This window comes from Phodopus roborovskii, unplaced genomic scaffold, assembly GCF_943737965.1.
Source record: "Phodopus roborovskii unplaced genomic scaffold, PHOROB, whole genome shotgun sequence".
Classification (NCBI taxonomy): Eukaryota; Metazoa; Chordata; class Mammalia; order Rodentia; family Cricetidae; genus Phodopus; species Phodopus roborovskii.
Window position 1 is genome coordinate 25648450 of NW_026126447.1, and position 16328 is coordinate 25664777.

The window sequence follows — 16328 nt, forward strand, 5'->3', positions numbered from 1 at the left end:
TTTTTTTATTTGTAGCTCATTGAGTCCATTTATTTTTTTTTTTAATTTATTTTATGTAACAAAGTCCAATTAAATGAAAACAAACATTTATACAAAATATTTGGGAATTTGGGCGTTGTTCTTTCCAAACTACTTCCAGCTGGTAAGGGGAGCTGTCATGGGGGATTCGAAGAAGATTCAGAAATGCTGGCTGTAGTCTGTAAGGCTGCTTTGTCCAGCTGTTTTGAATGTAGGATCACCTCGTATTCTGTTTCAGGCGGTCTGGCGTGATCAAACCACATTAGTCTGGAAGAAATCCACATCTTTTCATTTTCTGTGGAAACAAATATAGAAATCCTTTTCCCCAGTTACTTGTCCTTCAACTTAAATTTTGGAGTCAAAGCATTTTTTTTTAATTTAATTTATTATTTTACATGTCGATCCCAGTTCCTTCTCCCTCCCTCCCTCCCTCCCTCCCTTCTTCCCTCCCTCTTCCCCTCCCTCCCTCCTTCCTTCCCTTTTACCCCCTCTGCCCTCTCAATGCACTCTAAACACCCTCCCCTCCTATCCCCCACCCCAATTCCATATGTAGGGGAATGCCATCCAGATGGGGTCATGTAGATCTGACAGGTCATGTGAAGTAGGGTCTAGGGCTTCTCTCCTGTGTCTAGATTAAGGCAGTTATCCCTCCATGGGGGATGTGTTCACAAAGTCCTTTTGTGCACCAGGGATACATCCTGTCTCCACTGTCTGAGGTCCCTTAGACTGCTCAGTCCTTCTGGCTGAGACCCATATTCAGAGGGGCCTGAGTCTGTCCCATGCTGGCTTCCCAGCTATCAGTCTGGTGGCCCATTAGCTCCTCCTTGTTCAGGTCAACTGTCTTTATGTGCTTCTGCCGCATGGTCTTGTCCTCTCCATCTGCATCTGGGTTCTAGTTCGACTCAGTATTTATGTATGGGTTTTTGATCCTGTTTCCAACAGGCATTAGTTGAGGGCTCCATGGAGAAGTTAGTTGTTGATCTCACTCTCCAGGAAGGGCATTTATGATAGCCTTTCCATGGAAGCTCAAATTGTTAGTTGGGAGCAGTCTTGTACTTCTCAAGACCTTTCTTTGTGTTCAATTTTATCTTCAAACCAATATTGGCTCCCTCTTTTATGTTCTCTCTCTCTGTCTCTGTCTCTCCCTCTTTCCAGTCTTCTATTCCTAACCAGGCTCAATCTTCCTGGTCGCACATGTTTTCCTTTCCTCCCCCCCCCCCACTTTTTTTTTTGGACCTACATAAGTGCATTAATAGAATTCTTGTATAAAAAATGTTTAGATATTTGAAAGCATCTAGATTGGCATGACGTTTGCACTGAGGTTATTTTTAGTTTAAGTTGATTGTCATAGGATTTGAGCAAGACAGAACATTTATGTTCAAAGTGTTTCCTTAAAAATATTTTATGCTTATTATGTTAAATGCAGAAATTAAATGGTGATATTAGCAATCTAATTTAATATGAAATAATTTGCAGTGTCTTTAAAATAAAATTTAAAACTGAACCAAAGTATATTCATTTTCTACCTAGATTGGATATCTCTGTGACTGTTAAAAAATTCAGATATGTTATATGCACTACACATATAAAAATTACTAGTGTGTTGAGCCAATTATAAGTTACATATTGATTAATATATAATTGAGGTTTCCAGGTAAAGTAGAAATAACCATTTTATGCAACCTATTTGTTGAGTAAATTGTGCATAGGGAAAAATATTACAATGATGCAGGTTCATATCTGCTCATGGGTTTTAATTTCTTAGTAGGGAATATGTTCAGTTTTCTCTTCAAACCTATTATGGCTCCCTTTTTATGCACTCTCTCTCTCTCTATCTCTCTCTCTCTATCTATGTCTATCTCTATCTCTCTCTGTCTTCTCACTATTCCTCCCCTGACTCAATCTTTTTAGTCCTGCATGCTTTCCTCTCCTACCCTTCCCTTTCTCCTAGTTCCCTCACCACTCACTGCCCTCACACTTCCCATATGTGCAGGAGATCTTGTCCCTTTCACCTGTGAGGGATCATATATGAATCTCTTAGAATCCTCCTTGTATCCTAGTTTCTCTGCCAGTGTGAATTATAGGCTGGTGATCCTTTGCTCTATATCTAAAACCAATATATGAGTGAATACATATCATGTTCCTTTTTTTTGAGACTGGGTTACCTCATTCAGGATGGTTTCTTCAAGTTCTATTCACTTACCTATGGATTTCACCATTCCATTGTTTTTTTTTTTCCTGCAAAGTAGTATTCCATTGTGTAAATGTGTCACATCTTTGTCTATTTTCATTTGAGGGGCATCTATGTTGCTTCTTGGTTCTTGCTGCTATGAACATAGTTGAGCATATGTCTTTGTTGCATGGATGTGGATCATTTGGGTATTTGCGTAGGAGGGGAAGTGCCAGGTCCTGTGGTATACTGATTTTTATTTTCCTTGTGTTTTCTGTCATGACAAATTTTCTATCTTTAAAATCAATTTTGTATACCTCTTCATAAACTTGCTCTCAAATTCCCTGGAAAAAAATAATAACCAGTTCCTAGGTACTTTCTTGTATACACACTCTACAAATATGGTTATTTCTAACTTAATATATAGAAAGTCAGGGATTCCCTAAATTAATTTGAACAGTACAAATATGTTTAGCATTGTCAATTCTTCTAATTCATAAACATATATTTTTCTATCTTGGACTCAAGCTGGTCGAAATTTGGTACCCATTTAGCAAAACTTCCTGTCAGCTCTTTTGTTAAGCCTAGTGATATGGTCTTATTTATGATTAGTGTGGTGAATGGGAATGTTTTCTAAAATTGTTTGCACATAATTCATTGTTGGAAGAAAGACATGGAACTGATGTTTATATAATGATTTTTAGCCTGAAATTGTTTAGTATATTGGTTATAACAAATTTCTAAATATTTTTGTCATCAGAAACAGGAAATGTGAAAAGACAATTTTCTTTGAGGTTAATTTTATGGATGAGGGTAGCAAGTCCAAAAATGGAATAACCTTTTTATTGATTCATTGCTTTGTGTTTCTATTCCTAAGTGGTGGAACATAGAAGTAGACCACAGGATATTTTCTGTGTGACTTAATGGACATGTTTTGTTCCCAATCCTCCTTGCATCCCTATTTCTTAGCATGAGATGAGGGACTTTCCTTGGCTTTAACCTACTGCCATAATGCTTATGGGTTGGATGTATTGTTCAAAATTTATACTTAGTAGGGAGATGATTCATTTCCCAAAGTAGGGTTTATAGCAGCCTTTTTATTAGGAACATCAAACACCATTTATTGTAATGGTGTCATCAGAACTGTAGATTTCTTTTGCAAGCATGCATTAATGAACAAACATGGTATGTAGTTTTTAAATATACTTAAATCTGTAATAAAATTAAATCTTTAGTTGAATACCAGTTATGAGTATATATAGCTGGCCATATTTATGCTAACCTAACTACCTATAATTTATGAGATACTTGTGCACTTTTAATTGAACATATAGTACACATGTTTATGTATGTGTTAAAATTTTATTATGCATTTATGAATACTGGAAATTTAGACTTTGATATCTGTAGTAGATAGGAAATTTAGAAAATTATTTTTAATTTAAAGACCTTAACTTCTACCTCTGAGGGGCAACAAAGTGTGGTAGCAATAATATGTAATGTTTGGGAATCTCTTTAGAATGCTTACTAACTGCTGGGGCTAGTTAAGTGATGATATCTTGGAGGAGAACCTACAGCCATCACCTTACACCTCACCATATTCCCTAACCACACTACAAATAGGTGTCCTTACATCCACAGATAAGTGTAGTTCACAATTGCCATCATTGAAATTTCTCTTTGCAACAGACAGAGGGCATTACAAGAAAGTAAACAATCAAGATACAATATTGTGGAAACCGGTACCAGAAGACACAACTACAATAAAACTCATTTACCCAAGGTTCAAGTATCATTTCACAACAGAGATCAAAAAAGTTTTAACAAGCAGGAGACATGTAGCTTGTTGTGAGTTTGTCTCTCCTAGGAATGTAAAAAACTATACCTGTGAAGTCTCATTAGTAAGAACCAAAACATGAAATGAACAAGGACATTAACTGACACACTAACATGGATGAAGAATATTCCAGGAGGTCTCAACACTACACAAAGGACTATATGTAACCAAGGAACACTGAGAGCATGAGAAATAATTGCCTTAAGGAAGAGCATTCTTATTACGTACCAATATTACATGATAATCTCTGAAAACATACATATAAATAACATTATATGTACTGTTCATGTTACAATTATGTAATTGGGAATGTACAAACACACACACACACACACACACACACACATATATAGATAGATAGAGAGAGAGAGAGAGAGAGAGAGAGAGAGAGTAGCAATTAAAGAATAAAGAGGCCATGGGTTTTAAAGAAATTCAGAGTATTTGGAAGGAGGAAAGATACAGGAAAAATTATTGAATGATATCAAAATCTCAAAAATTCAAAAAAGATATAATGTATGAAACCAGAATATATATACACATTTGAATAGTATCCCTCAATGGTACATACACTGATTACATTCCAATCCTCCAGTAAAGGTAGGTATATTTGGGCATTTTCTATTCACTTAAAGTGGAAGAATATGCATTTTCTTGGAAATACAGTTTATAGAAATTCATTCAAAATGAATTAGCAAGCAAGTTAAAGTCAGGGATACATGTGAAGTTTGCCATACACTGTGCTTACCATTGTATAACTTATTGCCTTCATTATTCATTTCTGTTCTCCACAAAGCAAATATCCTGTCCAATTAACCATTGGACCATTTTGCCTGCGAAGCAACCAGCCAGTTCTGTAGTAAAATCTTTGCAAGTCAAGTAAGTCTGCACATCCACCCATCCTGTACACTGCTACACCACTATTGTACATCTTTCTATTCTATCTCTATTATCATGCATTAATACACACATGTTTTGGTTATTTTTAAAATGCTTTTTAGTTTTAGTCTTGACAAAAACAAACCGTTTCACTCTCTCCTATTTCTTTTGTCAGCACTTGCCATCATGACTGTTTTTTTTAATAGTACTCTTTGAGACATTCTGATGTACTGATGGGGTTTTGCTCTTTGTTATTTTCAAGTGCATTATTTGACATAGAATTTATTAAAACTGTTAAATTTCCATGACTAACTTTATATTCATAAATGTAGAGACTCTATCTTAGGGGTTTTTCATAATTATTTTGAATTCTTTGGTTATTTTCTATCATTCTAAGCACTGCGGTTTTCAAAATACAAATCATATATTTGGTAAGTGTGGTAGAATGAGTATGTGGATGAACAACGGAAATGTTTTATTTGGCATATTTACATTTCCTTATTGACCATTCTTAATAACTAGTAGATGATTGTCTTTAATTACTAGCTATGACTTATAAGGGTAAAACAAATGAAAATCAAAAATTTAGGTAATGTATATATGGCATTTGCAATAAGAGAACAATACAGATTTGGTAATAGTATACTTTGTTATCAAATGCAAAATTCTAGTGAACTTACTTGAATCACTTGTAATAATTAAATTTTATATCCTTTGGCTATAAAATAAGGAGTTTATATTAGCTGAAAGAAATTGCCTTTATCAATCTCAGTATTTTTAAAATTAATGCTAATTATGTCTATAATGTACTGTGAAGTTTAAAAGCATGTACTATATAGTGTTATTATCTCTTATATGACTGAGTTATTCATTCTTACTAAAAAATGAAACTCTGAGAGCTCACAATTGCATCATAATTAAGGTCATTAGTAGTAAACTCTTACATACTGAACCAGTGTTTTAATTCTGTTATGGATTATCTATATGACTCTAATCAGAAAAGACTCCATCTGGTCATCAGCATGCTCAACTCTGTAATGGGAATGTTACAGTCTGAATCTGAAATGTTCCCCACAGGCTTATATACTAAAGAATTTGTGGATAGCTGATGGCCTGTAGGAACTGAGTAAAGTCCATGACTTAATTGCATTAATCCATTTGTAGAGTCATAATTTGAATACCTAACTGGGAAATGATGGAAAAATTTTGAGTGAGTAATCAGAATCTAGTCAGAGGAATAACCTCAGTGAAGACTTTTACTTGGGAGCTGGTGCAGATACTTTCCCCTAGATCACTGATTTTTGTTTTTACTTCTAGCTGAGTTTGGATGTCAGCCTCCTTGTCAAAGCTCCTATGACTGTGATGTTTTAAATATATTGGGATTCAAGGGATGTAAATAACTTCCTGTAAGCAGAAGCCTCTGATGTAGAAGCAGAAATAAACTTTCCCTCTTGTTGTTTCTAGCAGATACTCTTTCATCATGACATAAAGCCTAAATAACACAGGAGGATATAAGAAACCTAGTGCCAAATAAACCACTTAGTACAGTGTGTGACAAAATTTAGAATTTGAGAACTATTGAATATTTGGGTTACCACAACTAATATTAAAGTATAATTCCTTTAAAATATATGGTTCTATAGTATGTAATAATATACCCCCAACCAACATTACTTCAAAAGTTGAAATTCCACTTGGATAGTTTGGATTTTACCTTTTAATATACAAATTTCTCTGAGGATATTTTCAAATATTTTGGCTTTTTAGCAAAGATTCACAAAGTTAATGAAATTCTGATACATACTTTAGGATAGCATTTGAAAGTCATTAGGATTTATTCATCTATGATTGTAAATTGAACATTGTTCACCTTCCAAAATTACCATAGTCACCTTTTTTTATTATATTCGTGATCTTTCAATAATATCAAAGCTTGTTGTTTAGCTCTTGCAAATAGAATCAGCAAAGGTTAAGGAAATCCATTCTGAAAGATATTAAAATGGGAAATATGAGGTTCTGTATTTCAGCACAGTGATTATTTGTTCACAGCCTGTGTATTTAATCTTCTCTGTTCTCTAGATATCTAAAAATTTATATATACATATATATACATATATTAATATTATATTAATTATATAGATATATAATTAAAACACAATGCTCCCCCAAGTTAAAGTTATTTGACCAGGGACTTGCTTCTTTTGATTATCCCTTGGTAATAATAACTTCCATTTCTGGCATTTTTTACTTAACTAATAGAAATAGCATTCCCAAGTTGTCTTCAAGATGGTCTGCTAAGATAATTGTTAGTTTCCTGTAAACTACTCTATGAGTGTTGACAGAAAACTTTCTGACTAGCCACAGGCTATGGTCTTTTTAAATAAAAGTAATAATTTATCTAGTATTGATATATTCTACTTTGACTGAAGCATTTGAAATAATAGATGATGAAATTTAATTGTAATATTCAACTATCTAATATATGTATGTGAGTGTTCCTTTTGTAAGCAGAACTGTGAGTAATTTGTGTCTCTGTATGTATTAGGATATTGTACCAGTACTGATGGGAGATGTCATTCTGTAAATATGTTTCTCATACTGGTTAATGAATAAAGCACTGTTGGCCAATAGGAAAGCAAGATAGGAGGGACTAGGAGACAAGGAGGAAAGAGGAAGTAGTAAGGAGAGGTCAAGACTGAGAGTCTGGAGATAGCAGGACACCAGCCAGCTCTCCTGTAAGGAAACCACGTGAAAATACATAGATCAACAGAAATGGGTTAATACTTAAGACAGAGATAGCCAATAAGAAACTAGCACGTGGCCAACAGCATTATATCAAATACAGAGTCTCGGTGTATTAATTGGGGCTGGCACAGCAGCGGGACAAGACCGGCGGCGTGCGGAAAAACCTTACTCCTTACACAGTACCAGTAAGGAATATGTGAAGGGAGTAAGGAAATAAAACATGGGGAAGTGTTTTTTAGATGTTAATAGATTTTCTGGACTTTGATGTAATTTTTCATTGGAAGCTTTCTGAAACAGAACAGTCTTACAATAAGTAATACTCTGAGTGAGATGATTGATCATGTTTCTTTCATGGATTTAAAAGTTTATGCCTAAGTTAATTCTGGTTTTAACAGTTGTCAAAATAAGAATATATTGTTCAGAACAGTAGAGGCCTATTTTTCTCTAAAGTCTATGAAGTGCCTCAATAACTCTGAACACTTTGTGATTGAATAAATAGCCCAGTAGTTGCTGATTGGGAAAAAATCATTTTTTGAAGAATTATTCCAAATCTCTAAAATCCAAAAATTATTAGTGGAATAAAGAATTTTGATATGAAGTAAGGCATTCTTAACTCTGTCTTTCTGACCTTAGTTTCATGTGATTAGAGAAGTCAAGTAGGGTACCTGGAATGCTTCTTTCCCTTCTGTATTTATTTTTTAATAATTTGACATGACAAAAAATGTCATTAGTACTAGAATGCTGAGACAGGATAATAGCTTGCCACTTTTATAGGAAATGTCTCTAAAGCTTTGCCTGTGGGAGATCAGAATCTTGTCAAAACACTCTGTTCTGTGGAATTAATGTTTTAAATATGTTAGAACACTTCCATTTATAGAACTCTCTTGTGACTTGCAAGCACCAATATTCAGATCCTGATAAGTGAATTGATAACATTTTCCCATGATTTAATGATATAAATTGAGCAATCCAAATTAGACATACTCTCCCACAGTCTCTTAAGAATAAGTAAGATTTCAGAAAAACAGAACATTTTGGTGGACCTTGCATACTATGGGTCTTCATGAAGTTCTAAAATGTTAGATATTGAAACTATGATTTTTGAAAAAGGAATATTGGGTGAGATCATATACATCATGAGTTTTAGGATAGTAATATCTGTAGACAGAAAATATCTTTTGCTATTTGGATTTTAGTATAACATGTACTATAGAAGATAACATTTTATAATTCTAGTAGCATCCATAGACATACTGAACATTTCATGTTAACATTGTGTGATGCTATTAACCACAGTAAGCCCCATTTCTTTAAAAAAGGCTTCTTATAATCACCTTACTGAAATATTACATTTATAGATTTAATTCCAATGACAGTTTGTACAGATACTGAACAGCTTTAACGGCAATCGTACAAATTATATTAAAGTGTATAGAAATTTATAATGTAAAGAGAATTAATGAACAATTGCTTAGCAAAATACAAATGTTTCAATGCATACTTTAATTGGTGAGAATATTGCCTTCCCACTTAAATTAGTTACATTGTTGAAATATGCAAGAAATTGACACAAAACAAGTATCTTCTGGTGTTATCTTTGCTGTTTGCCTTGGAGAACTTTGGAGGTACCTCAAAGGAGGGGCTCTGCTGCATGGTATGTGCTGAGCTGAACCTGGTTCAGAATCATGGGGGAGTTTGAACATGCCATCTATCTGAAAAGCTGTGAAGCTGAGCATCTTCCATAGAATAAAAGTTTCAGAAATCTGCACAGATACTATTGCAAAACAGCACAAGCATATATTGAAACTACAGAGAAATGTGCTAACTTATGGAATGTTAAGGTCTTATGCCAGAGAATAGGAACATTTTAGTGAATCTTTCCCATTGCAGTCCTCCATAAGCCATCCTCTGTCATTCATGTTTACTCCTTTTTATCACCTGCGTTCTCTGACCATCACCCCTTAAGGTTTCTTTCCCATCTCTACCAATGTGAATATATACTTTCCAGTTTCTGTAATTCTATAAGTATTCTGCTTTAAACACACAAATCTAACGATTTGGTAGTAAAATCAGTGCGATGAGGTTTCCTGAGATTCTGAGATGATTTTATTCTGTTTCTGTTTGGTGGGAACTTTATGTAGAAAACTGTTATATCCAACTGATCTATAGTGTATTTTAACTTTGAAGTTTTTTGTTGGTTGATTTTTTTAGATGGCCTGTCTAAAGATAAAAGAGGGACTAACGTTACCCACTATTGTATTAAGAACTATCCGATTTTTTAATTCCATTGGTGTTTTAAGACATTGGGACCTCACTACATTTTTATGACTTGAATTCCCTATTAATATATATTATATATATAATATATATAAATAAACTCAAAGTCTACTTAATTAGATATTAGAACAGATATGGCATTGTATTGTTCAGCCCCGATTCAGCTGAAAACTTTTTGATTATATATGTAGAATACAGACAAGATATTCTACATCTAATATGGTATATAATTATGGTATATAAAGACACATTCATTCAGAAATATCATGTCAACAACAAAGTGGTTTTGACATAGTCTTAATAGTCTTAGTAAGAACTCTAGAAATTGATACTACTAGTAAATAGTTCAGAAAAGGATGATACATACATACATATATATATATATATATATATATATATATAATATTATTGGCATCCAAATGAAATCTAGAACTATATATGGAAAGTTGATTGAGCTCATTCACATCTAATTTCTAGAAAAATTACATGTAGAGAGAAAGAAACTTAATAATTTCATACTGCTGGGTTTTAACCTACTGGTCTGAAGAGATATTTAATAGAAAAGTTTATTATTTTTATTTATTATTATTATTAATTGTGTTTACTGATTCAAGTGTTCCATAAACTTTTTCAGTTTTATATATATTATACTTTTTCTCACGTATATGTGCCTTAAATATATGAGTATGTATTTGCTTAACTGGGTAAAACTATTAAATAAGTAAATTTACACCAATATAAATATTTGATGGTACCAAAATATTTTTCAACAAGAGAGACTTTCATATAAAAATATGTTGCTAAAATAAATGGAAATCTGTCCATCCTTGGAATTTTATCAGAAACCTGGTGGCACAGAATAAAGTGTGGAAAAGGACCAAATAACTCTTTGTAAGCTTGGGAGATGGTACATCACAGTGTTCTTAATTGTGCTGGTGTCAAACCTGCAGCTCAGAAAGTATACCTGTAAAGACTGTTTCTTTGGGAACTTACTTATGGAAATTTTCCAGCCAATGTAAAACAGTGTTTAAACATAGTGCCTAACACAATAAGAAATACTGTAATTTAAACTGGCACATAATGAAAATAAATTTGTCTTTATTTGAGAAAATATATAAATTAAGCTAAAACTTACAGTTGCCTATAGTTGGTTGTGTAGGGCTGAAGCCCCAAGGGATATTCTTTCCTTTTTGTTTTGTTTTGTTTTTTGTTTTTTTTTGGTTTTTGTTTTTGTTTTTGTTTTTTGAGATCAGTTTTCTCTGTGTAGCTGTGTACACTAGGTTGGCTTCAAACTCACAGAAATCCACGTGCCTGGGCCTCCTGAGTGCTGGGATTAAAAGCATGTGCCACCACTGCCCAGCACAGGTTCCAGGGGATTTTCTATGGGTAGCTTTTCAAGTTTGATGATGCCTTTTTTGTTCAGCTCATAGTGGATGTCTTGTCACTGAGACTTTACAGGTGTCCTTTCTGCTGTCACTAGGAGACACAGCAAAGTCTTGCATGACTCTTAAATCCTTTCTGTCTGCTTCTTTGATATGAATCTTTGATAGAGAGTATTTTGTAGATGTATATATTGAAACTGAACTCCACCACTTTGCTTGTTGAATGGTTATAGTTTTCCTTAATGTTCTTTGATGCAAAGAGATGTTTCCTTGATGCAGGTTGAAAACTATACTTATCTGTTACCTGAAGATAAAGGTGGGTAACAGAGAGTTTATCCTCTTATCAGGAAAGAACACACCAATTTATTTTTCAGTGCCAAGCGCCTACTGAAAAAATATACACACAAGTAACATTATATGTACTCAACAGGTTATGTTTAGGAATACATAAATCATAAATTCATATATATTATGTATATATATGAATATATATATATATATGTAATAGCAATAGATAAAAGGATTATCAACTTGAAAGAGAATATAGAGGGGCATATGAATCGGTAGAGGGAAGAAAGTGAAGGGATAAATATAAAAATAAAATCACATTATTATACAACCACATATCAAAGAAGAACCAACTTTGTACCTTAAAAAAAATGAAATTTATTTATCTTACCTACAGATCAATGAAAGTATAAAAATGACAAAATCAGATTTGTGAAAACACACCTTAATATCTTTCTTTTCTATAACATTGTTTGTGTTTTAAAAAATACTTGCTTGTAGACAACATAGATGGATCAGTGCTTTAGAGCATGTATATTCATGTCAGAGGACTTGAGTTTAGTTTACAGTTCACAGCTGCCTATAACTCTATTTCAGGAAATCTGATACCATCCTCTGACCTCCACAGACACTTGGATACATGTGCATACATGTGCATCTCCCCCCCACACACACATATAAACACATAATTAATAGTAATATATATTTTAAGAAAGTAAGAAAAGAGAGGATCTGGTTAGTTGTTTAGCCAAATTAGAAGCTGTTGATTCTGCTGTTGAAGGAGCAAAGGAATACCATATCACATATTCTGCTGGCAAAAAGTATATTTGGAAAATATTTTGAGGCCAGAGCAGAATAAACACACCTTAACTATCCCAATGTGTCAATATATAATAGCAAATCTCTTTAGGTAAAATAATGTTTAGAAAAAAACAACTTTAAAATTTTCATTTTCTTTGACTGGATCTGTGGCTAAACAGTTATAAATCAGACAATAAATGTACAAAATATTTTCACCCCATAATGTTTCAGTTATTTATTGTTTTATAACAAATGACCTCCAATTTCCTGACATAAATAGTGAAAATCGTTTGTTTTACTTACAAATTTGCAGTATAGGCATAGCTCAGGGGAAACAAATCATGTCTGTCTGGCAAATTGTCACCTAAGGCAGCTAAGTAAACTACTGCATGCTAAAACTGTTTGCATATTTGCTTATTTATACTTTTTCAGTTGTTGTTGGTAGTTTGATAGGTACTTGTTGGGTATATCACTTAGAACATCTATGTATGGCAGCTATAACAATGAGTTTGTTTCCAAAATATGTAACAATGTTCAAAAATAAGAAAAATAGTAAGACAAATTGGTGAAGATCTGAAAAGTTATATCTTAGTAGCATTGACCTTGATGCAATCCATGAAGCTCTCACACTGACTGTCTCACTGTGGCAGTTTCAAGGAACAAGTCAGCATGTAGATAAAGGGGTGCATGGAGTATGTTGGGACCTTGAAATTTAATCTTTCTAGCCATAATGATGACACAGACACAGTGACACACTCAATGTATTGCCTAATGAATAATTTAAAAATGATTTTTATCTTTGAACAACATTATGAGAAAAAAATTGAACAAGTCCCCAAGTGAGATATAGCTGCTATTTTTTTTTTTTTTTTATTTTTAGAGACAGAATTTCTCTCTATTGCTTTGGAGCCTGTCCTGGAACTCATTCTGCAGACCAGGCTGGCCTTGAACTCACAGAGATTTGCCTGTTTGCTGGGATTAAAGGTGTGTGCTACAAACACTGGCTAGTAGTTATTATGTCTTGAAGCCTGTTATCTGCATAACTACTAAATGGAAAAAAATTGCTAAGCATATCATATATTATTATTTTCAAAACACACATATGAAAAACATATTTTACTACTTTATTGAAGAAGGTTCCAGAGAGGTGTGGGGTTGCAACAACTCAGGAATAAAATTTAATTGAAAGGAGGGAGCAGAGAAAGTGAAAAATGCAATTGTAAAGTTCTGCATTGGAATGCCATCTGAGTTTTGCTAATAGGAGGTCAAAATGACTTAAATATGTTTTTTAGTCAAAATTCCATTCTTTAAGTACTAAACTATTTAGAAAATTTCAAATATGCACGATATATATGAAGATCAAGTGAAATAATACAACTCTGAAAATTCTAAACTTTATTAAATTAAATCACATCTGAAATCTGTAACATGATAAATAAAAAGCCAGAGACTGATATTGGGGTTCAAGCTTGAATCTGAAGATCAGAAAAGCAAAGCAGTAAGTCACTAGCTCTTACTCTTTTATGTCAGCTTGAAAGGGCTGTCCTGATCTCAGTGTGGCTGAAGAATGAGTCTTCCAAGACTGACTTTGCTTCTTCTTTTTTAACCTCTCAAATCCTGTGATTAAAGGCATGTGTTCCTAAGTGTTAAGATCACCTTTGTGTGAGCTGTTTGTCTTTAGGGATAGATACATTTTGTGTACCTTAGTATGGCCTTGAACTAACAGAGATCCAGCTGTTTTTCTTTGAGTCCTTGGATTAAAGGTGTGTGCCACCATTGCCTGGCTCTATGGCTTGCTAGTATGGCTGCTGGGATTAAAAGTGTGTATCACCACTGCCTGGCTGCATATCTTGTGGCTAGCTTCACTTCCTGTATCTTTGGGCAAGCTTTAATAAATAATACATCATCACAGAAATTATTATTTGTAATATTAAATTGTTATTCCTATGTAATTTTTTTCTCAAATTTAAAAATGTTTCACTTACTGTACTACTCTCTTATTCAGGAGAGACTGTCAAAATCACAAATTCCCTTTGATAATATTCTACAGAAACAATAAATTACACACTTTAAACTTAGAGATAGTCATTCATTTTCATAGTGATATGTTAGGGGATTCTGAATTTCTTAATTAATTCTGAGTTTCCCAGTTGCTCTGATGAGAGGATGTAGTTTGTTGCAATATTTAAAAGATTGATTTAAATATATTTATCACTGAAGAAACATGGCTTACCATTTAAGAATACATACTGTTCATACACATATATGAACACAGTAATTGCAGTTATATATATATATATATATATATATATATATATATATATATATGTTCATTCACACACACACACACACACACACACACACACACAAGAACAATTAAAGGAAACACATGAGGCCATGAAATTGAGATAGAGGGTGTACATGAAAGACTGAGTAAAAGGAAGGGGAAAGTGACATATTACATAGTGTTATGTATAAGTAAATTCCTATAGCAAACCAAACATTGTCTTGTATATAGCAAAAAGTGTCTGTAAGTGTATATTTATAGACTATTCCATTTACACATGACTACTGCTCATAAATGTATATATATGAATATTTATGTATATATATATATATATATATATATATATATATATAAATTCCTGTCTCGCTCTCTATACCCCATCCTCTCATCTTCTCACCCTCTTTCTTTCTCTTTCTTTCTCTCTCTCTCACACACAGACACTCCTATATTAACCAAACATTGCTTTAAACTTAAGAAAAGTTTAATAGGATTTAAATAAACAGATTGATACAAATCTATATGCCTGTGTAATTAATTATACTTTTTGAATATTGATTCATGATTTGGTTAAAAAATGAACAGGTTAAACAGAAACAATGAGGTTTTAGAATTACTGAATACTAACAATTCCTGATCAAAATTACCTAAATATCTAATGACCTATAACCAAATGCAGTTACTCAGTATTGGACATCTTATTATATTTTATAGCCCAGTGCAAGTGAAATTGTCTTATTTTATTGATACAAATTAATTCCTGTGGAAACAAAACAAAAGCATTTTTCTGAAGAAAATACAATCCACTGTCTAACAGCCATGAAGAAGTAATTTTTACTTTCAGACATCAAATTTTGACTCTGAAAAGACACAAGGAGTTAGGGATAAGGTAGGACACACCTGAGTCACCCCTTTTATCTGCTTGTTGGCTGGCCTGGAGGGCATAATGTAAGTGAAACTCACTACGACTCCCAGATTGTCTTCTACTTCCATGCCATTATAAAGTAAGTCATGAATCTCTGAAGATAAGCATTTTTCCTTGCTTTAGTTTCAGCAAACAGTTTTTTTTTTCAGTGATGTTTATGCTACATGGCTGCCCTCAGGTTTACCATATTTATTCACTCTCAAAGTCTTACAGACTAACTTAATCATCTATCAAATTAATTAAATATACAGAATAACTATTAAGTCACTCATTTGACCTATGTTATTTTTTTACTTATGCCAGTTGATGAATTTTAGAATAACATTAAGATGAGCCAGGAAGCTTAGCTCTGTCCACTGCCATTTTACTTTATTTATATACTTTTAATCAAACTTCATGCTTGACCAAATGACCTTGCCTATGTGCAGTGGTTATGAGGAATTAACTGATATCAGAAAATATTTTTCAAAGTGCAATTCCATCAAAATCTTTTTCATTGTAGGCAACAGATTGAAATCTTGGACTGTGAGATGAATAAAATATAATTTGAAGAGTAGGCAATTCACATTTTAGAATAACAGGGACAAGAATATTCTGGTCCTCAGTAATATAAATATCCAGATTGCAGTTCAAGACATGACCTTTATTACACATAAGTACATCTTGTTTCAAGAAATAACTTTTTATGTAAAATTTATGTGTTTTCATGCTACAATAAATATTTT